Here is a 27,758-nt window from a genome sequence, read left to right as displayed (position 1 = left end):
CCAGTAGATCTGGAGTGGCATTTCTTATTTCTTTGTATATATGAAGCTCCACATATGATCAGAAGCTGCTGAATTTCTGTTTACAGTGTGATTTTACTCTGAATTTTCAATCTTGGCTCTGAAATATGTAGTACTACTGTATTGTGGTGAAATTCTCTCTTGCACTTCTACTATGGAGATTGCATTAATATTTCCCAAAGGTAAATGCTAAGGACTGTTCTACATATGAATGTGATGGTGCTCAGTGTACGAGAGTCAAACTTTTGTATTCTTGCCATTTTTCCTTATTTTATATTTTAGAACGTTAGTCAATTTTATGAATACAGTGCAATGTTTCACAGCAACCTTTTAAATTGGGTATATCAATATTTTATTTTAAATTTTTATTTCAGTAGCTTTTGGGTTACAAGTGGTTTTTTGTTACGTGGTTGAATTATATAGTGGTGAATTCTGCAATTTTAGTGCACCCGTCACCGGAGTAGCACACGCTGTACCTAAGGTGTAGTTTTCTCCCCAGCTCTTCTCCTTCATGAGTCTCTGAAGTCTATTATATCACTCTGTATGCCAGAATCTACAAGGAATTCAAACAAACCAGCAAGAAAAAAGTCATAAAAGAGGGCAATTAATATGAATAGCTATTTCTCAAAAGAAGATATAGAACATATGAAAACAGATGAAAAAAATGCCCAACATCACTAATCATCAGGGAAATGAAAATTAAAACCACAATGAGATACCACTTTATCCTTCCAAGAGTGACCACTATTAAAAAGTCAAATATACCAATATTTTAAACTTCTCAATTCTAGCTTTCATGAAATAAACAGATTAATGTACAGTAAGAGTTTTGAGAATTTGGAGGAAAATTATAGCTAGAGCGTTCTCTACTGATTAATAGATACAAACTAGACTAGAGGAATCTCTTAAAGTTGTACAGAAATTGGTGTCTATGATTGAGACATTCAATATTGGTTAACATCTACATTTTTACCTGAAAAACCTCAGATCGATCTATGCTGTTAATTAATTTAAGCACAATTATGTGGAATGCTACTGATTCATGATAGCATGAATCAGTTTTGCGGGGAGGAGGGCAATGTTCTGATTCTTTTTAACTTCCTAATAATTTAATATTTAAATGTAACTAAATTATTATTTTTTTCTATTTTTATTTGCTATAACTTAATGTAACAAACATAATGTATGTCTCAAAAGGACATTAGTAAACACACGAGGGAGCATAGTATGCTCCAGGAAGAATAACCCTGACTTTGGCATTGTATTTCCATCTTATATTCCACTGCTGAGAAACTGACAACCTATCAATCACTTATCTCAGTAAATAGTTACCTTTCCTCTGCGGTTATTATATGTACTATAATAGTCAGTGAAGTGCATCATCGTCTGGACTCTGGATTCAAATTATGACTTTCTACCTACTTGCTTTGTGATCGTGAGCAAGTTACCTAATTGTTCTTTGTCTTAGTTCCTCATATGTAAAATAAGTACGAAAATAACCATATCTTAAGGGGTGATATGTGGATTAAATAAGTTTCTACACATAAAATACTTAACATGCGATAAACAATGAATACATCTTAGTTCATATAAGTGCTTACAGTAACAGTTCTCATGCTAATGCCAGTGCTTTAATTGAAAGGAAGAATTTGCTTCTTTAACTCTATGATGGATATAAAGAATACTAAAATAATTTAATTAAATTTTTTCTTGAGGCTAAAATCAAGTGAGGACACTTTTGTGAAAAGTGAATATCAATATGAAGAGACACCATGGAAAAAGAAATCTAGTTGGACCTTTCTCATAGCTGGTTTTTGGAGATACCAGAAGAATGGATTAAAAAGGCAACTTATGTCCATTATCAGATGAGAAATACATTTTTGTAGGTCAAAGTACAGTGTGAAAAATACTACATAATTAGTTGAAGTTAAAATAAAACTAAGAACATAAAGCTATTTTGTATGTGATTTAAGCTCTTTGGAAAGATCGTTTGGCTTCTAGAATGGGGGCATTATGAGTACTTGAGAGAATTATTGAAAAACTCTTCCATTGAATCATGTCTGAGAGAAAGAAATATCAGTATAAGGGGACTGCTTTACAACTTCTGCCAGTTAACAGACTGAAAAAGACTATAGTGGACCACATTTGAAGTCCTTCATAAAGCTGAAGATTTCCACTGTATACCCTAGGAGAAAAGCTAATCTGCTTGATATTCAGTATCAATGACAATGACATGAAAACCTTGCTAAATGACATGCTAAATGACAATGAAAACCTTGATCATGTTTGGAGAGTACAGGAAGACAATGAATACTGCCAATTCGTAATTTAACTATAGCACTGAAATCTGATTGTTGACCTGAGCAAGTTTCTATGATTCTTATTTTATTTCAACCCTACACCAAAGCAAATGGACACTTTAGAAATTGTGTAAAGAGGAGCCATATTAATTTTCAACATCCTTTAAGGTGAATCTTCATAAATATGTAATAAGTTATATTTACAGAACGCTTACTATGTATTAGGCTCTATTCTAAATATTTTGCAAAGATTAAGTCATTTAATGCTCATAACAACCTTACTAAGTAGATACTACTGTTCTATTTTACAGATGAGAATGCTGAGGCACAGAGAGCTCAAGTCAGAATCCAATGACTTGCTCCCAACTAGCAAGTAAATAAATGAATTTGTGTTGTATCTGCTTGTTTTGATGTCACACAATTATGAAAAGAAAAACAGATAATAGTAAACAAGTAACAAACCCATTTTCTGATTATTTGCAAAATATTTCTTATCATTTGTTAGTCTTTCAATCATTCTCAGACAATTCTAGGAGGAATTACTAATAGGAAATTTAAATGTGAATAAAGGCTACAGATGTATGTGGAATTTTATTAGAGTCAAGAATGAGTAAGGCAATAAACATAAGAAATACGAAATTTCACATATTAAAAGGACAATTTACACCCATACATGAATTTATGTGTTCCAGATTGGGCAGAGCTGTGAGTAACCATTTTCAAAGCAGAAGCAATTGAAAGCAAGGGCTTACAATTTTATCACAGGTTACAGTCATTTTACAAACAAAGATACCTAGAAAATGATATTTTGAAATTTTAAATCTGATTACATCCATTTCACTGGTAGTTTTATAGAATAAAATAAATTTCTTCCCCCTAATCAATATGGGTGAAAAGCCACTATTTTAAAAGGAAAAGAGTGCAAAATTGTCACTATTGTTCTACATTGTGGCGATTACTTTGGGACATCAACAACTTTGCCAAACTAAGAAGCTAAGCTAAGTGTCTGCAACTGTGTGATCCACTAAGGGTGCCACTGCAGAGAAAATCTTGATGGCTTGATTTGTCTTATCTTATTTCCTTTTCCCTTCTTTGTTGTGATTTTATCTAGTTTTACCGAGCTATCTATAAAGTCAGGATTTTACTGAAATTTCACAACGGTCAATATCACCACATGTAACGAGACTAACTGTCTGCTTTGAAAGCCATAGTCTACCATTTCTGAAAACTAATCCTGTGGACTTCTTTCAGGTCGATAGCCTAATCTAAATATTAATTAAATGGAGCCTTTATCTAAACAGATCATATCTTTTTACTTAGAAATGTTATTTTTAAGTCCTCAGTCATATCTTATGCCTCTGCCATAAACCCCAATTAAGCTCAATTCAAAAACAGAATTTCAAATCATTCCCTTACAATATCTTTCTAGTTAGTTGATGCACAGTCGTTCTAGCCCATGTTCTATTCCTGTCTCATTCACACTTCTGGATCCAGCTGAGTGTCTCTGTTTACTCTGCCTCTCATGTTCATGCTAACTGCCTGTGTCCTTTCACCTGCATGAAAGACTTAAAAATCTTCTTTTCACTGCCCCCACAGTTCCCTTCCAGACTCCTTTGGTTACACAAGTACTCAAGGGAGTTGCTAGACGTAATTCTCTTCTATATCATTTTTTCTGTTTCTCTCTGTTAATTACTGTGTGCAATCTGTTTCTTTCCTTTATTGAGTAGCTACTGATTGCCAGGCATCATAATAGAATCCAGACATGCAACAGAGAACTTCCATTCAAGTGAAGGAGACACATGATAAATAAGAAAATAATATGATAAATTAACAAATTAAAGATTTTGGAGAGTGATATAAAGCAAACAGGGTGTTGTGGTAATAGAGATTTGATAGGAAGTACTGGCAGGTGGCAAGAGTTTACTTGGCATGGGTCAGCCTCAAGAAAGGAATATCTTTTATTTGAAAGAAGAGAAGAGTCCGATTAAGTGAAGAGCTTGGGAAGGACACTGTCAACAGAGGGAACAGTAGGTTTAACGAGAAGCCTCAAAGGATTCTTTGATGATATGTTGAAGAGATCTACATGCTAGATGAGGTTGAAGAGGTTGGAAGGCTCTTATGTATCACAGAGAACTATGCAGAGAATGATACAACAGGATTTCTGTTCTTTTTAATAGTGATGATAATAAGCTTTGATAAAATATTAACACTCTCTTGGGCTCCTATGTAATAAGAGACCTACAAAGGTAAAATATTTTATTTGGGCCAAAGTCTGTGGCCAGAAAAAGATATATTTGTGTAAAACAAACTGGCTGTTAAGATGATCATTTTATAATAAATATTGATTTACCATTATTATATTTATTTATATCTGTTACTTTTATGAGAAAGATGATTACATTTGCTAAAATATATACAGTGGACTAGATATAAATATGCCTTTCACAAAGAGAGAATATATCTCTTGCTATAATCTTGTTTAGGCCTTCAGTCTGAACAGTGATGCAAACATAGCCCCTATCTATAAGATGAGGAAAATATAACAAGGCTTTGAAAATCAAGTTGAATTATATTTTGCCAAATGATCATGAATATATATCAAGACTTATCTGTGCAGGTGGTTCTTGTACAGGAAACAGCATTATACACAGTTTGACTAAGGGTCACAAAGGAATAAATACAGTTCTTTTTGAACTTGACAATAATTTATTGGAATTTGGCTTACTTTAAATAACAAAGTGGCAGGCTAAGCCTCAAAATTCTCCATTGTTTACACTCATTTCTCTGACTTGACTCATTCAGAGAATAAACTAGTTCTGAGTGAAAGAGGAGTTTGTGTTGAAAGACATGTTATTAACCCTTTGCTCATACTAGAATAAGATGCTTTTCCAAGAATCTTGGTCGAAATTTTTTCTTATGTTTTGGAAATTGACAGAAATTCAACAGTCAGGATTTTAGAAATGGGGAGTTGTTGGTCAAAAGGTACAAACTTAAAGTAATAAGATGAATCAATTATGGAAAATACATTAAAGTATGGTGACTATAACTAATAATAATGTATTATATACTTGTAATTTGTTAAGAGAGTAGATTGTGTTTTTATCACTCACATAACACAAAAGGTAACTACATAAGGTGATATATACGCTAATTAGCTTGATTGTGGCAATCATTTCACAATGTAGATGTATATTAAATCATCACATTGAGCACTTTAAATATACACTATTTTTATTTGTTAATCATACCTCAGTAAAGTTGGAAAAAACAGTCTGTGTACAGTTTTTAAAATTAAGTGTAATATGGAATTTGGGTAAGACTTTAGTATTACTTTAAAATGTGTAAGCACATAAATGTCAAATTATACCTTAAAATTGGAGAGAGAGCATTCTCAAGTTGCTTGGATTCTAATATGGTCTTTTGCTCCATTTTGTTTTGTTTGTTTTGCTTTTGCTTCTTGCTTTGATGGATAAGCAAGGTAACCAGATGTTAAAGAAAAAAAAGCCAGGCGTGGTGACTCAGGCCTGTAACTCTGGCACTTTGGGAGGCCGAGGCAGGAAGATTGCCAGAGCTCAGGAGTTCGAGACTAGCCTGGGCAACGTGGCGAAACCCTGTCTCTACTAAAATACAAAAAATTAGCGGGGTATGGTGGCATGTGCCTGTAATACCAGCTACTTGGGAGGCTGGGGCATGAGAATTGCTTGAACTCCGGAGGCAAAGGTTGCAGTGAGCTGAGATTGCACCACTGCATTCCAGCCTGGGTGACAAAGAAAGATCCTGTCTTTAAAAAAAAAAAAAAAAGATAAAGAAAAAAAAAGTCTTTCAATAACATTTTCTTCTATGTGTGGATAGAAAAATATAATTACCAATGTAAACATAGTGAACTCAATATTATTCTAACTGTTCTCAAAGCTGATTTTTAACTGAAAATTTCATACTGAACAAATAATTCATGTATAATGAGAATCTTGTGTTAGGAATTAGCTAAGATATTCATTTTATGTGTTTTCCAGGATTTATCTAACCAGTTCCTTTGTTCCCCTATGGATAAACCATAGGCTATTTCAGTGTGTTCATTAATTGTAATTCTCCCATGAACATCCTATGCATGTTTCTTTTTAAAGCACATGCTCTGAGGTATTGTAATATATGCTGTAAAACTATGAGGAATTGTTTTTTCAACATAAAGATGTTACATTCAGCAGAAAATAAACAATGATCTAGCCCTAAACAGAGAGGTGGCAGCATGGAGAACAGGATTGATGTTTGGAATACTGTTCTTAAGGGACTAGACACATCATCCAACACTGAGCAGGATTCGGGCCCTGTAACAGTCATGACAGTTTCCCTGGCCCACATCTACATTGATCTTTGTGAAACTTACAGCAAAAGAGAAAATGAGATAGGTAACTACTCAGTGAGGCTTGTATTGGTGCATCTATCAATTATTTTACCCATTTAACTATTATCTCTCTTTCTATACAGATTTCTTCCTTTTTTTCATATAATAACGCCATTAGTCTAGATTTCCAAAGTGCTCTCAGTTGAATCCTTAATATCCTATCCATGGGAAAGAGACATTATAAACTGACACTAGCAAGTTTGAATTTTGGGTTTTTGTCTCTGCTACTTGTGGCCGTATTCCTTCAGGGTTTCGATGATGACTGAGATGTCAGTTGTCAATTTTGAGGTAAAGTAAAAGGGATTTATTGCCCTACAGGTTGGTCAAAAACCAAAATAGATAACACATTATCTTTAATTTTAAAGGTATTTGGCTTAAAAATAAATCAGTTCAAAATGTGCTCTCTGTCTTGCAGCTAAGTGTTACAAAGTCTGGTGAAAAAGAGGTGTGGCAATTAAGAAAGTGAAAGGGGTCAAACCCCTTAACCATTAGTAGGTGGTATTTCTTTGTTAATTTTTTAATGTAATCTAAATTAAAACAGATATAATTGCTTTATATATTTATCTTTAGGTTACGAGTATAAAATCCCTATGGATAGCTATACATCTACCCCCAAAATGTGTAATTATCACATCGAAATAAGGATTAAAATGAAGATAAGTGTATTTTAGACGTACCGGTGCATATTTTTCAAAATTCTCTTTTTTAAAAAATGCATCAATTTCAGGCACCTGAAATGAATGAGTTTCTTATTTTATAAATAAATTATGCATTCCTAATTCTAAATTTTAAAAAAAAATTGTTCTCTAATGAGTGATTATTTTAATCTTTGGTTGACAAGCTTTATTGAGAGAAAACATAGTCTTAAAGTGTGAAATTTTGTAAAGTACTCATGGATGGGAACATACAATAGTTATTTACACTTTAAATGGAATAATACAATTTTTTACTGAATAAGTATAATATTCTCTCAAACTAAGAAAGATTGGTAAAATAACATACATTCTTTCTAAGTTTTATAGTTTAAATTATCCAAATATGGCAGCAATTAGCTTTATTAGAAAATAATTTGACTGAAGCAATTAAAAATAGTTTCATAACTATATGATGAGTATTCCAGGAAAGAACTTCAGTCTTTGTGACCCACCATCTACAAAAGGTTCTCGGGTATAGCCATAGTTTGATAGGTTTAAACAAAAAGTTTCCTTATAAGCAGTTTATCAGAATTGGACAGTAGGGGACGATATTTCCCTAGTTTGTCTAAAATAAATCAGCAGTTAAAAGACAAAAATAATCTTTAATGGGAGTTATAGCTAGCCAACAGCAAAGGCAAATCTGAAAGAAATGATCAAATTAAACTCACATTTGTTTTAATGCATTTCTGTGTACTTGTTTTTCAAAATCAGCTTTTGTTTTTTGTGGAACATTTGGCTATACTGTCATCAGCATTTTTTTCTATTTAGATTTTATAAACACCTATTATTAGTGCTGATTCCACTACATATTCCCAATTAGAATTTTCCATAGGGGAAGAATTTACATTAAAAGAGTTTGATTTAAATTAAACACATTTATCTTTTAGTTTTGCCAAAAGAAAAGAAAAATCAAGAGGTAAAAACATACCAGAAAATGATATAACTGGTGATGTTTCTATAGAATTAAAATAAGTACTTTCAATTCTATTCTATGTAGTAACCTGGGTAAAAAGAATCTTAGCAAAATTGTATATGTTTAATTGAGTTCTTAGTAAGTGATATGATTCTGTCAAGGAATGATTCTAGAAAGTTTTTATTGGATAGGCCCAGTCTCACAAAAATACATCCATATTTATATAGAGAAAAATAAAGTACAAAATAGCAAACTATTCCAGGCAAGTTTTTGGTATGCTTTTAAGGTTGATTTTTATCCTGACATTGCCATGAAAATTGAAAGCACCCATTTTACATTTAATTTTAAGCACCCAGTGTCTTATTAGTGAGATTGTGTTTTTTCTGGTATCAAACATTTTTGCCATGTGTTAATAAACTATTAAAATTAATAAATGATTTTGGTGAGAAATTTCACAATTTTTATTTCTGTGTTTTTTCTAGAAATAGGATTTCTATTTAACATTTCAATATAGAATATTGAAATGCTTGTGCGTATAAAAGCCTGATATACATCTCAAGCTCTCATAGATTTACAATTGTGAATTAGAATCAAATTTATAACACTTATAAAAGGTAAAAGACATTGAAAGGTAAAACACAAATTTTACCCACTTTATAAGTTTCCCACTGGATGAATTTTTTTTTCTGGTTTTTTTTTTTTAGAAAATCTGATTTGGCTAAAATAACTTTACTGAAGCAAACCAGAATGCAACGCAAAGATAATTTACTATACAAAAGTACATCCATGGTTTAAGACAAATTTTTTATAGTAATCCAAACTTAGCTGGAAAAGATACACAATTCATGGCACTTACATGTGACATGTATGTGGCAGATCAATAAGGGTAAAAAGGTTATTAAACAAGGAAGTAAGAATATCCAAATTAAGCAGATAGACTAAAAGCAGCCCTCAAATGGCAGGCTTGTCACCTAACTTCTCTCATTCCCGAGGATTTTACAAACTAAGAATAAAATTCTAAAGTATGAAGTATAAGATTGATTTTAACTTAGACTTTGTCAGGGCAAATATTGTATAAACACCACAATGTGTTGTGTTCTACCTTTGAAAACCTTTTCAACCTTGTGAATAGGTAAAACATAAGCTACTTGTAATTATTCATAGTGTTATTGAACACCTGTCAGATTCAAGTTTTCTGTGTAGTTATAAGGAAACCCTCTGACCAAAAATCAGGACAAAATAGAATTTCTTCGCCACGTTTTTAGGAACATATGTCCTTCTTTTTCTGAGCTACTCCAGGATATTTGCATGAAAGTTTAAAGGCACTTGAATAGAACTTTTAAATTGCTCTAAGTAAAAAGTAAGTAATAGGTTTAGAGAAGTTTCTCTGTATGAGTACAACTTTTATTTTTTGCCCTTTAGGGGATATTTGGCAATGTCTGGAGATAGTTTTGTTTGTCACAGCTTGGGTGGCAGGAGAGGGTACCACTAGGAACTAGTGGGACATGGTCAGGGATGTTGCTAAATCCTTTCCTTTCCTCCTTAACAAAGTATTATGCAATCTAACATGCCAATAGTACTAAGGAAGGAGAATATTCCAAAAAAAGGAATTCCTTCTGCTACCTTTGAGATCAAAAGAAATAGCAGTGAGAATTAGGAAAGATTTGTTCACCAAAAGCAGATTGGAGAGCCCCTAAAAAGAGTCCTATGGATATTTTTTAAATAAAGTATGTGCTAAGATGTGCCCTCCCTCCTTGTGAGTTATAAATCTTCAGTAAAAGTACAATATGCTGGTTATTGTTGATTTCCCTCAACAGCCCTTTGAAAAGACTGAGTTTTACAGTTATTGCTAGTTAATCCAGGAAGATACAAGAGAACAAATGCAATTTGATTTGATATTTAGTTAGTGCATTCAAGCTCACTGACAGTGCAAGTATTGTAATATTTTCATATCAGCTGATAAATAATTGCTAACTTAGACCTCTAAGTGATTCTGTCTTGACTATCCCATATCTCTCAAAATCTAGCAGATGAACAGATGATGTCTCATATAATTGGGGACCAGAAGCAGATTCCAACCCTGTAGTCAATGTCCTTTAAGATGGTTTTGTGCCCCTACTATATTTTGGTTAAATTATTGAACATCACTCCTGGATATACTCTTAATAAAATCAACCCCCAGTTCTCAAAATTTGGCAACTGACAGTCAACGTGCACATGAGATTATGTAGAGGGTAGCTAAAACCTTCACTTTGTAAAGGCTGGAGATTCACAAATTGAAAATTTTTTTTCTATTGACAAACTTGAAAGTGTAGTTTTAAATTTATTAACTAACATGGCAGGTATTTTGATGAGAGATTCAGTGTGTGAACAATAGCTTACATGTCAGTATATTTTTTTTCTAAATAAAGCTAAGAATACTTCAAGTAGCATAATATTTATTTGCTTAGTTTAGAATACTTGGCATGAAAATGCTTTGAAAACACTGCCTTAGTTTCAAAATAATAAATATGTCAAGGAATGGAAATCTCCTTAAAAACAAAATGAAGATAAGATTGGGAATGTCAGAATTGGGCTGTACAAGTTCTCAAATCAATTATCTCAAATGCATTTTCATTATCCAAATTTACTTGTGATATTTATTTGTAAGAATTGTTTATTGTTGCTATAAAATTCATGGCACAGCACCTTGGATTGGTTTGCATTTTTCTCTACAGAGAGTTATCTGAAATTGTGACAGTGAATTAGCCAAGGTAAGACAGAGGTCCTGGATGCAGAAAGGCTGTGAGACTCATCCATTGTGTTTAGGAAGACAAGGCTGAAATGTAGCCTAAACCACAAGTTTTTATGTAGTAGATATCTTGCTGTGGTATTTGAACACTTATTTTTCTTAAAGGAGTAGAAAGTATTATTATAATTATCTGCATGAGATAATATTCCAGCTTTCTTAAGTTGTGGAGCTAAATGGCTTTTCAATGGAATACTGACCTACATAGCATATGAATTTAAAGAGTATCAAATTCTGTTACAGAGGTTGGGTAAAGAAATAGATATCTTATTTAACAAAATGGACATTTAGATGATGATCCTGATTGATTGGTAGAAAATATCAATGTACCAAAACCTCAGGAGAGATCAGGTGGTTTTGATAATGAATTTTTGAATTAAAATGATTTTCTATTGCTTGCTTTAATAAAAGCTAAATATATTGGCCGGGCGCGGTGGCTCACGCCTGTAATCCCAGCACTTTGGGAGGCCGAGGCGGGTGGATCACGAGGTCAAGAGATCGAGACCATCCTGGTCAACATGGTGAAACCCCATCTCTACTAAAAATACAAAAAATCAGCTGGGCATGGTGGCGCGTGCCTGTAATCCCAGCTACTCAGGAGGCTGAGGCAGGAGAATTGCCTGAACCCAGGAGGCGGAGGTTGCAGTGAGCCGAGATGGCGCCATTGCACTCCAGCCTGGGTAACATGAGTGAAACTCCGTCTCAAAAAAAAAACAAACAAACAAACAAACAAACAAAAAAACTAAATATACCCTGCCTTCACCCCACCATTACACCCAGCTCTACACCCATGCCTCTTCAAATTCCCCTGATAAAAACACTCACATATACACACACATACATGTCACCATGGTTGTTTTTAGAGATCCAGAAAACTCCAATACCAATGTGAAATTAAATCTTCCAGTAGTTATTCAATATTCAAAATCAAGGCAGAAATTGGAAAATTTCTTAGTTTCTGTGAGTCAGGAATCTGGGTGTGGCTTAGTTGGGTTCTCGCTCACAGTATTTTACAAGACTCCAATCAGGGCTGCAGTCATTTCAAGACTGGAGGAAGATTCACTTCCAATCTCACAGATTTGGTTGCTGGCTGGATTCAATTCCTTTCAGGTTGATCGAGAGCCTCAGGTTTCCCCTGGCTGTTCGGCAGAGGCCACCATCCGTTCTTTGCCACATGAATCTGTCCATAAGGAAGCAGCAGTTCACATGTTTTATTACATCAAGCAAATGGAGAGAGAGAGAGAGAGAGAGAGAGAGAGAGAGAGAATTTGACACAATGAAAGCCATGATCTTTGCAATCTAACATTGGAAGTAACATCTCATAATTTTGGTTTGTCTAAAGATCCCAGTAATAAACCCATGCACATACAGTTACCGATCTTTAACAAGAATGCCAAGACTTCATAATGAGGAAAAGATAGTCTCATCAACAAATAGCCAAAGAATAAAATTGAAGGCTTATTTTACATAATACACAAAAATCAACCCAAGATGTATTAAAAATGTAAACCTAATATGTGAAACCATAAAACTTCAAGAAATCGTAGGAGAAAACTGTATAACATTAGACTCAGCAGTGATTTCTTTGATAGAACACCAAAATTGCAGGTAACCAAAGCACCAAAGCAAAAATAAACTGTGAAACTACATCAAAGTTAAAAAGATTTTGCATAGAAAAGTAAACAATCAACAGAGTGAAAGGCAACCTACAGAATGGCAGAAAATATTTACAAACCATATATCTGATAAAAAATTAATATCCAAAGTATATAAGGAACTCCTACAACTCAACAGGAAAGAGAAGAGAAAGAAAAGAAAAGAAAAGAAAAGAAAAAAGAAAAGAAAAGAAAAGAAAAGAAAAGAAAAGAAAAGAAAAGAAAAAAAAGAAAAGAAAAGAAAAAAAAAAACAGGTTGCAAAATGGGCAACAAATTTGAATAGACATTTCTCCAAAGAAAACATATAAATGGCCAACCGGTATATTAAAATGTGCTCAGCATCACTAATCACCAGGAAAATGCAAATCAAAACCACAATAAGGTATCATTCACACCTGTTAGCGTGGCAAAAACACAACAAATAGAAACAAAACAGAATAGCAAGTGTGGGTGACGATGTGAGTTAAATGGCACAACCTCTATGGAAAAATCATATGGAAGTTCCTTAAAACATTAAAAAAAAGAGCCACTATATGATCCAACAATTCTATTTCTGAGAATTTATCAAAAAATTCAAACCAGGATCTCAGAGATTAAATTGCACTATTATTGACAACAGGCAAGAGATAAACACATTCTAAATGTCAATCAAAGGATGAATAAAGAACATGTTGTCCATACATCCAATAAACTATAAAAAAGAAAATTCTTTCATATGCCGCAACACGGATGAACCTCAAGGACATTAAGCTGAGTGAAATAAGCCAGTCACAGAAGGCCAAAGACTGTCAATTCCATTCATGAGGTATCTAAAATAGTCAAACTCACAGAAACAGAAAGTAGTCTCATGGTGGGTAGATTCTGGGGTTAGAAAGAAATGTCAGATTGTCATTCAATGGGTATAGAGCTTCAGTTGTGAAAGAAGAATAGTTCTAAAGGTCCACTGTACAACATTTTGCTTACAGTTAACAATTCTGTAATATATATTTGATTTTTTTTTTTCCGATGGAGTCTCATTCTATTGCCTAGGCTGAAGTGCAGTAGCACAATCTCAGCTCACTGCAACCTCTGTCTCCTGGGTTGAAGTGATTCTCTTGCCTCAGCTTCCCAAGTGGCTGAGATTACAAGCATGTACCACCATGCCCAACTAATTTATTTTTGTATTTTTAGTAGAGACTGGGTTTCACCATGTTTACCAGGCTGGTCTCAAGCTCCTGACCTCAGGAGATCTGCTCACCTCGGCCTCCCAAAGTGCTGATATCACAGGATTACAGGCATGAGCCACTGTACCTGGCTTGTTTATTTTTTTTTTTGTTTGTTTCATTTTGTTTTTTGAGACAGAGTCTCCCTCTCTTGCCCAGGCTGGAGTGCAGTGGTGTGAACCTAGCTTATTGCAGCCTTGACCTCTTGGGCTGAAGTGGCCCTCCCATCTTGGCCTTCCTAAGTGCTGAGATTATAGATGTGAGCCACCATGCCCAACCCACTCAAATATTTATAAGAGGGTAGATTTAATCTTCTGTGTTTTTCAATTTTTGTTTGTGTGTGTGTGTGTGTTTTATTTTTTTAACCTCAGTGTAAACAAAGAAAATGAAGAGAAAAGGCAATAGAGCGTGAAGACTTAAAACAGAGAAGCAGTGCACTAAAAGGTCTATCAGAGCAAGATTCAGTCATCTTGTTCACTGGTGCACTCCCAGAGCTTGGAACTGAAGCTGTCACAGAGTGGCCGTGCCCGACAAATACACAGTCTAAAGGAGAGTTAAACATTGCTCTATAACTTGAGAGGAAAATGATAAAAGAAAAACTAGACCCCAAAACGTTTACCCAAAATATCCGGACCTGGAAAAATTAACATGCTTAAAATATTCTTGAAAAAAGGAATAAAAATTTAAAAACTAAATATATGATGACAAAATATTTGAATTAACCTGATAAAAGGGAGTAGAAAATGGAGAAACACTCCCAGGTAAAGCAGAACTGAACGCAAATGCTTCTTGAAATATATACTGTTGAAGAGTTATTAAATAGATATAATAAAACTGTGATAAATATAATACAAATATAAATAACAAAATAGAACACATAATAAAATACAAAACAGTATCAGTGAGGGAGAAAGTGTGAGAAACCACATGGAAACCCCTGAGGGAGTTGAAGTTTATTACGCTTCGTTAAGCTATAGTTTTAGGCTTAAAGACTAAATGAAAAAAGGAATAAGGCCTTAAGATCAGGTGATGTGAGGACTTTAAGCTGCTTGCCTAAACTTGGGGCCTAAGGACTATGTTTCCAGGAGACATGATAAAAATTCTGCTTTCTTGCATCATAAATTTGACAATTAGACATCTCGGCCTATACTTGCCATAGGTTTAAGATTTAAATTTATAATTCTTGCTTGGTCTAACAACCTGGAATGAAAAATTAACAACAAAAAATTGATCTTTAGCTGATGATGCTGTGGGGTACTTGGCAGAAATGAACGCAAAACCATTCTAGAAAGCACTCATACATGTTGCTTAAAAAGATACAGTTTTTAAGGAATGAAATAATGGCACTTAAAGAAACCTGGATGAAATTGGAGACTATTATTCTAGGTGAAGGAACTCATAAATGGAAAAGCAAACATCACATGTTCTCAATAATAAGTGGAAGCTGAGCTATGAGGATGCAAAGGCCTAAGAATCATACAATGGACTCTGGGGACTCAGGGAAAAGGGTGTTGGGGGATGAGGGATAAAAGACTACACATTGGGGCCAGGCGCGGTGGCTCAAGACTGTAATCCCAGCACTTTGGGAGGCCGAGGTAGGTGGATCACGAGGTCAAGAGATCGAGACCATCCTGGTCAACATGGTGAAACCCCGTCTCTACTAAAAATACAAAAAATTAGCTGGGCATGGTGGCGCATGCCTGTAATCCCAGCTACTCAGGAGGTTGAGGCAGGAGAATTGCCTGAACCCAGGAGGCGGAGGTTGCGGTGAGCCGAGATCGCGCCATTGCACTCCAGCCTGGGTAACAAGAGCGAAACTCCGTCTCAAAAAAAAAAAAAAAAAAAAGACTACACATTGGGTACAGTGTATACTGCTTGGGTAATAAATGCACCAAAATCTCAGAAATCGCAACTAAAGAACTTATTTGTCCATGTAGGTACCTATGCAACAATCCTGCATGTTCTGCACATGTACCACAGAACCTAAAGTGCAATAAAAGATATATGTATATAATAGAAAAAAAAGAACTTATTTGTTTAACCAAACACCACCTGTTCCCCAAAAACCTATTGAAATAAAAAGTAAAGTTTGAGAAACACTTTTTTAAAGCCCCCTTAAAGGTGAGCTCACAAACATTCCTACAAACATGAGTGAATATACCTGAAAGTCTGTAAACAACATGTTAGCATCAGGTTCCAAAATGGAAAGCAATGAGCTCGAAGAACTTGGGGCTACACACACAACAATGCCTATGAGTTTATAGATCATCTACACATGGTAACAAATCATACGTATATATCTCCACTGGTCCTCAGTTCTGAATTTTCATATACATGAGATAATCATACATAAATAGTCATAATGCATGTCTATATATAAACATAAACAATTATTACCAACTCGACATCTCCAATTGGATATCTAATGGCTATCTCAAAATGAGTATATCCGAAATTAAATTCCTGATTTTCATTTTAAACTGCTCCTCTTCCTGTCTTCACCTTTTCCAAAGAGGCATTCTTGATTTTGACTTTTTCTCACATCCTTTGTTCAAGTCATTAGTAAGTCCTGTAAGTCTACCTGTAAATTATGTTTCAAATTTAATAACGAAGTAATTACTTTTCCTAGGACCCATTCCCTTTTCTGAATGAAAAACAAATCCCTTTCATGTTCGTTTTTATCTAAAATGATAATTTGAAACAGACTTTAAGCTCAAACAAATGGTACCATGATTATTGGCAAGAAAAGGAAGACTGGTGCAATGGTGTGCAGCAGTAGTAAAACATAAAATACTCAAAAGCATTTCAAGCAGGTGGTGCCACCTGTACCCATCTAATTCCTGCCCTGACAGTCTACCACCCACTTGTGAAAAGGATGGAGAACTTGATACTGGTTCAATCCTGGTGGGGAAAGAAGGCTGTGGCTCTAGCTCAAGTACTAAGTCAGATATGGAGGAGAGGATTATTACTATTAGTGCCAGTGGATAATTTTCTTTCTGTGAAACAACTGTGGGGATCCCCTCAACAAATCCAGCTTTGATATTGGCAAGCTATCAAATGCGAGAATGGACACCTGTGGGCTAGAAATTCCCAGCTGTACTTGTTGCCCTGCTGTTCCAGCTGGCTGGCATTTCCTTACAAAGGGTATAGAAAGGACCTGGATGAGGGGGAGATAATCCATTAGAGAAGCCCGACCTGCTCTGAAATCAAGCAGTACGTTAGGAGATCATTTTAAGGAGTGTCATCCTCAGAGAGCCAACAGCAGAAGAGTAAAACCAAATAAAGTTAGCATCTTTTAATAAACTCCTAGGGTGCTCGTTCTTTCAATGCCACTATGGTAAAGATGCTATGTGATCAATTCTGGAAGGAAATAACATGAAGCATGTTTAATAAAGAAATGAATGAGTAAATGAATCAACCAGTGAGCATCACAATTTGTTTTTTCCAAATTTAAACACCGTAACTAGTCTATGTATGCACATTTCACTTCTAAATCTTTTTATCGGAGATGATGTGTTAAAGGTGTTATTTTGCCTGCCCTGTGTTGGAAAATGCAACTTACCATAACTATTTTTGGCTGTCTGTTCGACAGTTCTCCTTACAATGAGTTTTAGATTCTCCAGTATCTAATAAGCTTTACATCTTTAGAGAGGAATTGGATTAATAAAGAAATCATAGTAATAATTTTCCCAGTTGTGGAAAAATCCATGTGTCTCTGGTACATAATTCTCACTTGAGGGTTTCCTGTTTGAAAAAGTGAAAGCATGTGCACTTGAGTAGATCTGACTATAAACATAGTTCCTCATAAGTAGTTTATTCTGTTGTTTTTTAAATTAGACTTCTTAAGATCATCAAGATGGGCCAAGTCTCAGTAGAGCCCTGTCCGCTTCTGGTCATTGTTTACACTCTAGCTAGTAGGAGCAGAGGGAGAGAGTCATAATGGCTCTGGTATCTTCAGATAGTATAATAATTTAATCCCTAATTCATCCTTTTCCTAAACACTAGGGCATTTATGAACACGAGTATTTATGTCATATCCTCCGTCTACCTAGGTATTGCATCTGATACCCATTACGGTTTGTGTGGTGGCCATAATTATCTAACAATAGCAGCTAATACATAGAATTACCTCATCTCCTGTACTAGGCAGAAGGAGCAGGCAAATAATGTCTCCTGAAGAAACTACAGTAGCTAGCATTACAACAGCAATTATTGAGAGCTAACATTGAGTTCTCCAGGTTTGAAATAGTTAAAATTATCTTTTATAAGGTAATGCGTTCTTCCGCTATTAAGTCATTTTGTTATTACATGTATTCCAGTCTTAGGGAAGGAAGACTCTGACAGCTCTGGTGGTGTGAGGTCCCAAGTAGGATCCTGTTACTAAATTCCTTTTAGCAGCCTAGAATTTCTTCAAGAAAATGAATGTCTTACGCAGCCATATCTTAATGGATCAAAGGGGCCTGTAATTTGTGTAAAACATCTATGTACATGGCAATGTATCAGAGATCCATGTAAAAAAAGTCTTTCTGGTACTGAAATACAGAAACCCAAATCCTTGAAAAATAACAATGGAAACCTCATATTATTTTTCTAGGCAACATATTCAGATTGTCTGGTGTGAAACAGCATTCAGCACCAGACTTAAATCTCACACCAAGCAGAGTAATCTCAACATAGTGGTGACAGGTGCAAGCCTTATGTCTTTTTACTGCAGGTTCACTGGGAAATGGCACCTAATAATGCTGCCCAGGTTCATACTGATTCAGAGAATCTGGTTTGCTTTCCTATAGCTTCAAGTCACCAATTTTCTAATTCTTCAAAAGAATGCTAATTTTCTGTCAGCTATCATTCATTTTACTATTCATTAAGAGAGGGCTTGGTACAAATATTTCTACTTTTGTCTTTTTTTTAAGCACACCCGGATGTAAAATTATGATTATTACTATTATTATTTTGGTTTATTTTTCCTTTAATTGTTAAAAAAATCAAATGGATTTAGATAAATGTGAGAAAATGATTAGATATAAATCACTTTGGATTAGAAAATACTTAACATTTCCCTCAAAGACTATTGCTCACACATTTCCCTCAAAGAATATTGCTCACTAAAGCAAATGTTTATTTAACATGTTTAATTCTTGACTTTTAACATTTAACTTTAACTTTAAAGTTAAATGTTAAAAGTCAAGAATTAAACATGCAGAAAAATGATCAGGTGTGTCAGCAGAATCCAAGTGAGTTCCTTATTAATGATTTTTTGTTTCATTTGTGTTATCCTGGCAAGGATCCCATAATTAATTCTCAAACCATCCCTGCTATACTTATAAGTTACTTGTACCTTTGACAACATTAAACAAGTAGAATGAGGACATTATTTTGGCCATGTACAGGCTTATAATCTCATTTTCTGAATGTGTTAAATCATACATTTTTACACATGATATTTTTGTAACTTGAAGGAGAATATCATTTATAATTTTATTTTACTTCACAATCCAATCAAGTGAATATCCACCCCATATTTCATAGTTAATGCATATTTTAACGTTTGTTTATCTGTGAGGTTGCAAGGGCTGGTGAAGGGATTTGAGAGGAAGTAGGTGTGCTTAATTTATTATGACTGCCATCCCCTTGTCTAGCCTGCATTATTCTCCTGTTAGGCTCTTACCCCTAATTTTATCTCTTAAGAAAGACCCTTCCTGATTTACTCCTCTTTTTGATTTGAACAATTCTACCAATTGACCTGATCAGTGACTATAGCTTACATGCCTACATGTGATCCACAGCATTTAAAATAAGCATTACAAAAATCAGTTTACTTGACAACTCATATATTTCTCAGCCCAGAGAACACTTTAGAATTAATTACCTTGGGATATTTAAAAGAATACTAATGTTTGGACTCTACACCAGCCTGAGTAAACAGCCGGCTGCACAGGTTTTAGTATTAAAAAAATAAAAATAAAAAAACTTGTCTAAGTTATTCTAAATTCAAGAGGGCTGAAAACCATAGCTTTAGAGGTAGAAAAAAAATGGCACATGGATAAACTGTAGGAGCTCAATATTGCTGATGCTTTATTACAGAAAGGAGCAGAGCAATGATAAGTGATTTCTCATTAACACAACGCTAAGCACAAATTGAATTTATCCTATATGGTAATTGCAAAGCAATGAAAGGTTCTAAGCCAGAGTTTATATTAACTTTCTGTTTAAGAATGATTACTGGCCAGGCGCGGTGGCTCAAGCCTGTAATCCCAGCACTTTGGGAGGCTGAGGCAGGTGGATCACGAGGTCAAGAGATCGAGACCATCCTGGTCAACATGGTGAAACCCCGTCTCTACTAAAAATACAAAAAATTAGCTGGGCATGGTGGTGCATGCCTGTAATCCCAGCTACTCAGGAGGCTGAGGCAGGAGAATTGCCTGAACCCAGGAGGCGGAGGTTGCGGTGAGCGGAGATCGCGCCATTGCACTCCAGCCTGGATAACATGAGTGAAGCTCCGTCTCAAGAAAAAAAAAAAAAAAAAAAAAAAAGAATGATTACTTTCAGATAATGGAGACTTTTAACCTGTATTCTGTAGATTAGGAGTTCTATGGATGGGCTTCAAATTCAAAGTAAAATTTTAGAAAATTTCACACAGACAGGCATAAATAGACACAGTTTTCTTGACAAATTATTTAGTTTTTCCTTTCCCAAATAAATATATAACTTAAAGTAGTTAAAAATCACAATTTTTAATGGGTGGGTGAGGGACTGAAGGTAGAAAAACAAATAAGAACTATTGCATTTTCATGTAGATTTATTTATCTATTTCTATAGATCCTGTAATGAGGAAAGATTGCATTCCTGTGACTGTTACACTTAGCATTTAAATGTGCATGGAAAAAAGAAACATTTGTGTCCAAGTAGAAGAAAATATACAAAATTATTACTCAAAAACACATTGGGAAATTTACAAATGCATCTTTAATAAATAGAATAATGTAAATCTCTAAAGGTATAGTCACAGACACATATACATTTAAGTATTGTTGCTCCTAAATAACCTATAGTAATACGTAATTGATGGTTTGAAGAAGGCTTAACAGGTCACTAATGCAGATGCTATTATAAAGCTGCCAACTAATGAGTAGAGAGGGTAGGGAACTTCCTTTAGGGCCAGTGCCAGTTTCGTGGGCATGAGACCTGCTGTTGTGCAGGGTCCCATGCTCGAGGAGGCCTGTGCTTGAATTGGTGCCCTGCTGGTGCAGACTTAATCATTTTTGAAGGGACTCTGGTTTTTATTTTACACTGGACCTATCACATAGCTAATCCTGTCCAGAATACATAGCCAATAAGTGTCAATTATATTAAATACCCTTACAACATAGCCAATAAGTGTCAATTATATTAAATACCCTTATGATTTGAACTCAGACTTTCAAAATGTAGTATCCACTATTGTTTTTACTGTTTCACTTAGTACAAGGTGTATGAAACAGGAAATGCAAATGGGATATTTATTGCATCAAGTAACAGGAAGTCCAAATGTAGGGTGGGTTTCAGGGCTAATTGATTCAATAATTCAATGAGTTCATCAGCACCCACAATATTCTGTCTGTCTATCCTGTCATCTGCTGTCTCATTCTACCCTGCTAGAATTGCCATGAACAATTCTGGATTTCGGGCCGGGCGTGGTTGCTCACGCCTGTAATCCCAGCACTTTGGGAGGACGAGGAGGGCAGATCAAAGATTTTAAGACCATCCTGGCCAACATGGTGAAGCCTCGCATCTACCGAAAATGCAACAATTAGCTTATTAATTTCCTCAGAGAGACAAAGAGTCAAGTTTTAAAATTCCTCTCTGAGAAAGGAGAGATCTTGTTTCCCACGAGCTCCCAGGAACTATCCTTCATATCTCATTGACCAGAACCAAGCCAAAGGCCCATTTCTTAAACATTAAAAGCTCTGAATCAAGACAATTAGGACTCCTAAGTGGCAGGGTCTCATCGGGATTTACCTTTGTAACTGTAGATGAACCATCTTCCATCAAGACATGTGGATATGCTATGAATAAAATTCCCGTGCAAAATTAGAATCTGTGAAGAAAGGAGAGAAGAGATTCTAGATTGGCAATCAATAATATTTATCCCTACCTCAGCTCTAAATGTTTTACTTATTAGGTTTTAGTGCTTTTAATTGCCATGATTATTTCAATCTTATTATTTGCAGAAATTATTTCCTAAGAATAGTATCTATGGATCAGTTTCATCAGTCTGCTGTGGAATAAAAAAATAATAATTTGGTAAATGTTTAATTGTAACATACTTTTAAAATTTCTCTAATATCTGTCCAAATTGTAATGGGATAACATGTTTCCTTTATAAAAACGATAACAGATTGTAGATAAAAGCATTTACTTGGAAATATTAAGTTTAGGAATAACATGGAAATTCTCTTGTTACGATTATTATGATTAGAGTTATTATTTTCTAATTTTACTATTTATTGAAATCTTAAAATTTTAATTATTAAATTTTAAAGTGATAGGTGTTTTTGTTTTCAGTCAGACATAATTTGTGTCTCAAATGTTGCGCTTAAATTAATAATAATAACAGCTAGAACTTCTTGTATCCTGAAATGCTTCTCCTTTGCCTGGTACCTGAGTTTTACACATAGCATAGAACTCTGGACGCTCCGTGGTGTATTTATGACCAGACGTTTGATAGGCGCTAAGCTTTTTATAAGTAGTGAGGTCAGCCTGAGGAAAGAAGTAAGCATATGTTTAAGGTGTAAGCTATCTGTATTCAAATCTTGCCAACCTCACTTCCTAGCTGTGTAAATGTTGGCAATTTTTCAAAATCTCTGCACTTTAGTTTTTTCATTTATAAATTGGGATAATACTATTAACCTTCCTAATACAGTTATTGTGAAGATGAACTGATTTAGTAAAGGCTAAGCACTTTGAAGGAAATCTGGCATTTCCTATTAGAAAAATTACAGATGTGTTGGTGTTTAACCAGGGAAACAGACATCACTCAGTGTGTTTCAAACAGAAGAAATTAAAGTTAAGAATTGATTACATTTATAACAGAGCCAAGAAACCAACTGTAGCAGAATGAGGCAGCATAGAGATTATGAATAGCAGGTGCTGCTCTTGTCCCAAGCCTTCAGAGATGTGGGTAGGAGGAGAGGAGGCTAATGAAGTTCAGAGGTAAGTCACCCAGGAGGCAGTAACCAGACAGGAAACTGGTAGAATTTGAAGTCAGGCAGAGGATGTGATTGCAACTGGAGTCACTTTCCAGAGAAGAAAGTGAATTACCCTTACTTTCTCTCTTTCTCGCAATCTCCAGTTTCCATCTGTATGCCCTATGAGCCAGACCTAGACAGATGTTTGGCTACAGTGTAGTACAAATATAAGTTTTCTATGCCCTTTCCACCACACACAGCAGAGCAGCAGAAAGGTCAAAACTGGATCTGTAAGCAAATACGGCTGTTGCTGGCATAGATACTATTATCACCTCTTTATGTGTAAGTGCCTTGGGGAAATCATAACCCCACTTGAGGTCTATATTGGTGTAGTAAGAAGGTTAATAATACATTAATGTTTATTAGCTTAGATAATTTCACGTTAATTTATTTTCCTTTATATTGCATTAAAATTTCCCCACCCCAAAGGCATTGTTATCTATTATCTCTCATTAGAATTTATGGTAAAGAAAATGCAATTATTATATTCATTTAAAAACTCAAGAAGTTGTGTTCAAGTTTATATATCCAAATATATAGAAAAAAAAAACAAGTGAATTCTTTTTATTTATGTAAACTTAAGTCCATTTGTTGTAATGAAAGTACATAATAAATTATAATTTATTTGAGAATATGCATTAAAGTATTGTATATACAAAGTAACCTCTATTCTTACAGATGTCACCATCCTGAGGAGCTATGGCTTAGAAATATCTGTAAATCTATGTCTCCAGCTACAGTCCTCACACTCTCTCTTTACCTCAAAGATATCGTGTGTTGTTTCCGGCCACTGCAATAAAGTGAGTTACATAATTTTTTTGGTTTCCTAGGGCATAGAAAACTTGTATTTGTACTACACTGTAGCCAATTAGGTATGTAATAGCATTGTGTCTAAAAAAAAGTACATATCTTAATTTTAAAATATTTTATTGATAAAAATGCTAATGATCATCTGAGGCTTGGAGGAGTTATAATCTGTTTGCTAGTTAAGGGTGTTGCTTTGGTGTGATGGGTGCTGACTGATCAGGGTGGTGGTTGTAGCAGTTTCTTGAAATCAGGCAATAATAAAGTTTGCTGTATTGATTAACTCTTTCACAAAAGATTTCTCTGTAGCATGTGATGCTGTTTGATAGCATTTTATCCAAAGTAGAACTTTCAACATTGAAGTTGACCTTCTTAAAGACTGCCACTGCTTTATCCACTAAGTTTATATAATATTCTAAATTATTTGTTGGTATTTCAACAATGTTCACGGCAACTTTACAAGGTGTAGATTCTATCTCAAGAAACCACTTTCTTTGCTCTTCCATAAGAAGCAACTCTTCATCTCTTTAAGGTTTATCATAAGTTTGCAGCAATTCAGTCACCTCTTCAGGCTCTACTTATAATTCTATTTTCTTCCTATTTCTACCACACCTGTAATTACTTCCTCCACAGAAGCCTTGAATCCTGCAAAGTCATCCTTAAGGGTTAGAATCAACTTTTCCCAAACTCCTATTAATGTTGATAATCTGACATCCTTCCACGAATCACAAGTTACAAGTGTTCTTAGTAGTATCTAGAACAATGAATCCTTTCCAGAAATTTTTCCATTGATTTTGCCCAGGTGTATCAGAGGAATCACTATTTATGGTAGCTATAGCCTTTCAAAATGTATTTCTTAAATAATGAGACTAGATCTTAATTACTCATTGATCTGTGTTCTACAGAATGGATGTTGTGTTAGCAGGCATGAAAACATTAATCTCCTTGTACAACTCCAACAGAGCTCCTGAGTGACCAGGTGCATTATCAAAGAGGAATAATATTTTGAAAGGAACGTTTTTGTTTCTGATCAGTAGGTCTGAACAATGGGTTTAAAATGTTCATTAAAACATGCTGTAAAGAGGTGTGATGTCATCCAGGCCTAGTTGTTCTTTTATACAGCACAGACAGAGTAGATTTAGCATAACTTTTAAGGGCCATAGGATTTTCAGAATGGTCAATGGGCATTGGCTTCAATTTGAAGTCACCAGCTTCATTAACACCTAACAAAAGTTTAGCTTGTTCTTGGAAGCTTTACAAATAGGCATTGAATTATTCTCTCAAGCTATGAAAGTCCTAGACGGCATCTTCTTCCAATATAAGGCTATTTTATCTACATTGAAAATATGTTATTCAGTATAGCTACTTTCATCAATGATCTTAGCTAGATCTTCAGGATAACTTGCTGCAGCTTCTCCATCAGCACTTGCAGCTTTTCCTTGCACTATTTTGTGTGATGGAGATAACTTTTTTCCTTAAACCTCATGAGCCAACTTCTGCTAGCTGTGAACTTTTCTTCTGCAGTTTCCTCACTGCTCTCAGCCTTGAAATAACTGAAGAGAATTAGAGCCTTTCTTTGGATTCAGTTTTGGCTAAAAGAAATGCGGCTGGTTTAATCCTCTATCCAGGCCACTAAAACTCACTCCATCTTCGCAATAAGGCTGTTTTGCTTTCTGATCATTTTCATACTCACTGGTATGGCATTTTTAATGCCTTTCAAAAACTTCACCTTTGCATTCACAACTTGACTGGTCGTTACAAGATGCCTAGCTGTTGGTCTGTCTTGGCTTTTAACATGCCTTCCTCACTAGGCTTAATTATTTATAGCTTTGGGTTTAAAATGAAAGGCGTGCAATTCTTCCTTTCACTTTAACATCTAGAGGCTATTGTGGGGCTATCAATTGGCCTAATTTTAATATTGTGTCTCAGAGAACACAGAGGCCTGAGGAGGAGAGAGATGGAGGAATGGCGAGTTGGTGGGGCAGTCAGAACATACACAATATTTATCATTAACTTTTCCATCTTATATTGGTTTAGTTTGTGCATGGCACCCCAAAACAATTACAATGATTACAAAATCAAAAACGATTGTGATCCCACATTGCAGGTCACCACAATGGATATAATGGCAAAATTTGAAATATTATCAGAATTACCAAAATATGAACACATGCTGCTGGAAAAATGGTGCCAATAGACTTGCTTGAAGCAGGGTTGATGCAAAACTTCAATTGGTAAAAATCATAATATCTGCAAAGGTCAATAAAGCAAAGTGCTATAAAATAAGGTATGCTTGTATATATATGCACATACACCCAAATATACATGGACTGTGCAGCTATTATTTTTCCTATGAATTCTAGTAGTACTGTTTTAAAAATAATGTTTTATGTTTTATTTTTCAAAATTAACTTACACGGATAGGTTGGGTTCTCTATATATTGACTTCCACAATTTTATGTTTTTTGTTTTTCCAGTTCAAGTGACTTATCTTCAAATAGCAACATTGCTGTCCTCTCACATTCTATTGAAGGCTGGAGTGCAGTAGTGGGAACTCGGCTCACTGCAACCTTTGCCTCCTGGGTTCAAGTGATTCTCCTGCCTCAGCCTCCTGAGTAGCTGGGATTACAGGCACCTGCCACCACGCCTGGCTAATTTTTGCATTTTTAGTAGAGATGGGGTTTCAACATCTTGGCGAGGCTGGTCTCGAACTCCTAACCTAGTGATCCAACCACCTCAGCTTCCCAAAGTGCTGGGATTACAAGTATGAGCCCATCCCTGGCCTTCCATGACATTTTTAGATGGTATACAAATAAAAAGCTATGAGGTGTAATTTTATCTAAGATGATACCAAACTACTTTCAATTTTTTCCGTTCTTATTTTATTACTAATAAGACCCCTCAAGCCAAGATATCACTTTTAGAGACATCAGAAGGTTAGAATTTCATCTTTCATAGTCTCCTGGTCTTGCATGAAATAAAATAATGACTTCTACAAATTTAAAGCTTTCTCATTAAAATATAAAGTTTTCTACCTAACCAGCCCCCAACCTGTGAGAATACAAAATCTCCACTATCAATTTCAAGATTTCCTTCTTAATATAAATCAGGTTGGTATATTTCTTACATACATTAGGTGTCAGATTTTTAAAACATTATCTTACCTACTGATTCTCTTGGTTATAATAGAGCCATACCAATTCTAAATTTGTTTCAAAATAAGAAGAGGAAACATTCCTTCCACTCAGTGTTACACACGGTTATAGGTGTCCCACATCAGGATTGCTTGGGCACCAGGTATGAGAGTTGAACATAATGGTTTATTCACAACATGTAGTAACTCTGTAGTAACTCTTTCTGTCTCAGGATGCATAACATGCCCAGGGTATCTGGATCAATAAGGCTTAAATAGAAAATGTAGAAAACACAGAGAATTGCAGTCTGCTAACTTTTATGCTTTGTTATTAAATCTTCCTTTTTTTCCTCTTATGACCTTATTTTAATATTAAATTTTGGCCAGGCATGGTGCCTCACACTTGTAATCCCAGCATTCTGGGAGGCCAAGGCAGGCAGATCACGAGCTCAAGAGATTGAGACCATCCTGGCTAACATGGTAAAACCAATCTCTACTAAAAATACAAACCTTAGCAGGGCATGGTGGTGCACACCTACAGTCCCAGCTATTCGGGAGGCTTGGGCAGGAGAATCGTGTGAACCTGGGAGGCAGAGGTTGCTGTGAGCCAAGATCATGCC

Source organism: Cebus imitator, unplaced genomic scaffold (assembly GCF_001604975.1).
Source record: "Cebus imitator isolate Cc_AM_T3 unplaced genomic scaffold, Cebus_imitator-1.0 Scaffold80, whole genome shotgun sequence".
Classification (NCBI taxonomy): Eukaryota; Metazoa; Chordata; class Mammalia; order Primates; family Cebidae; genus Cebus; species Cebus imitator.
The sequence above is the reverse complement of the archived record's forward strand: the minus strand, read 5'-3'. Positions refer to the sequence as shown.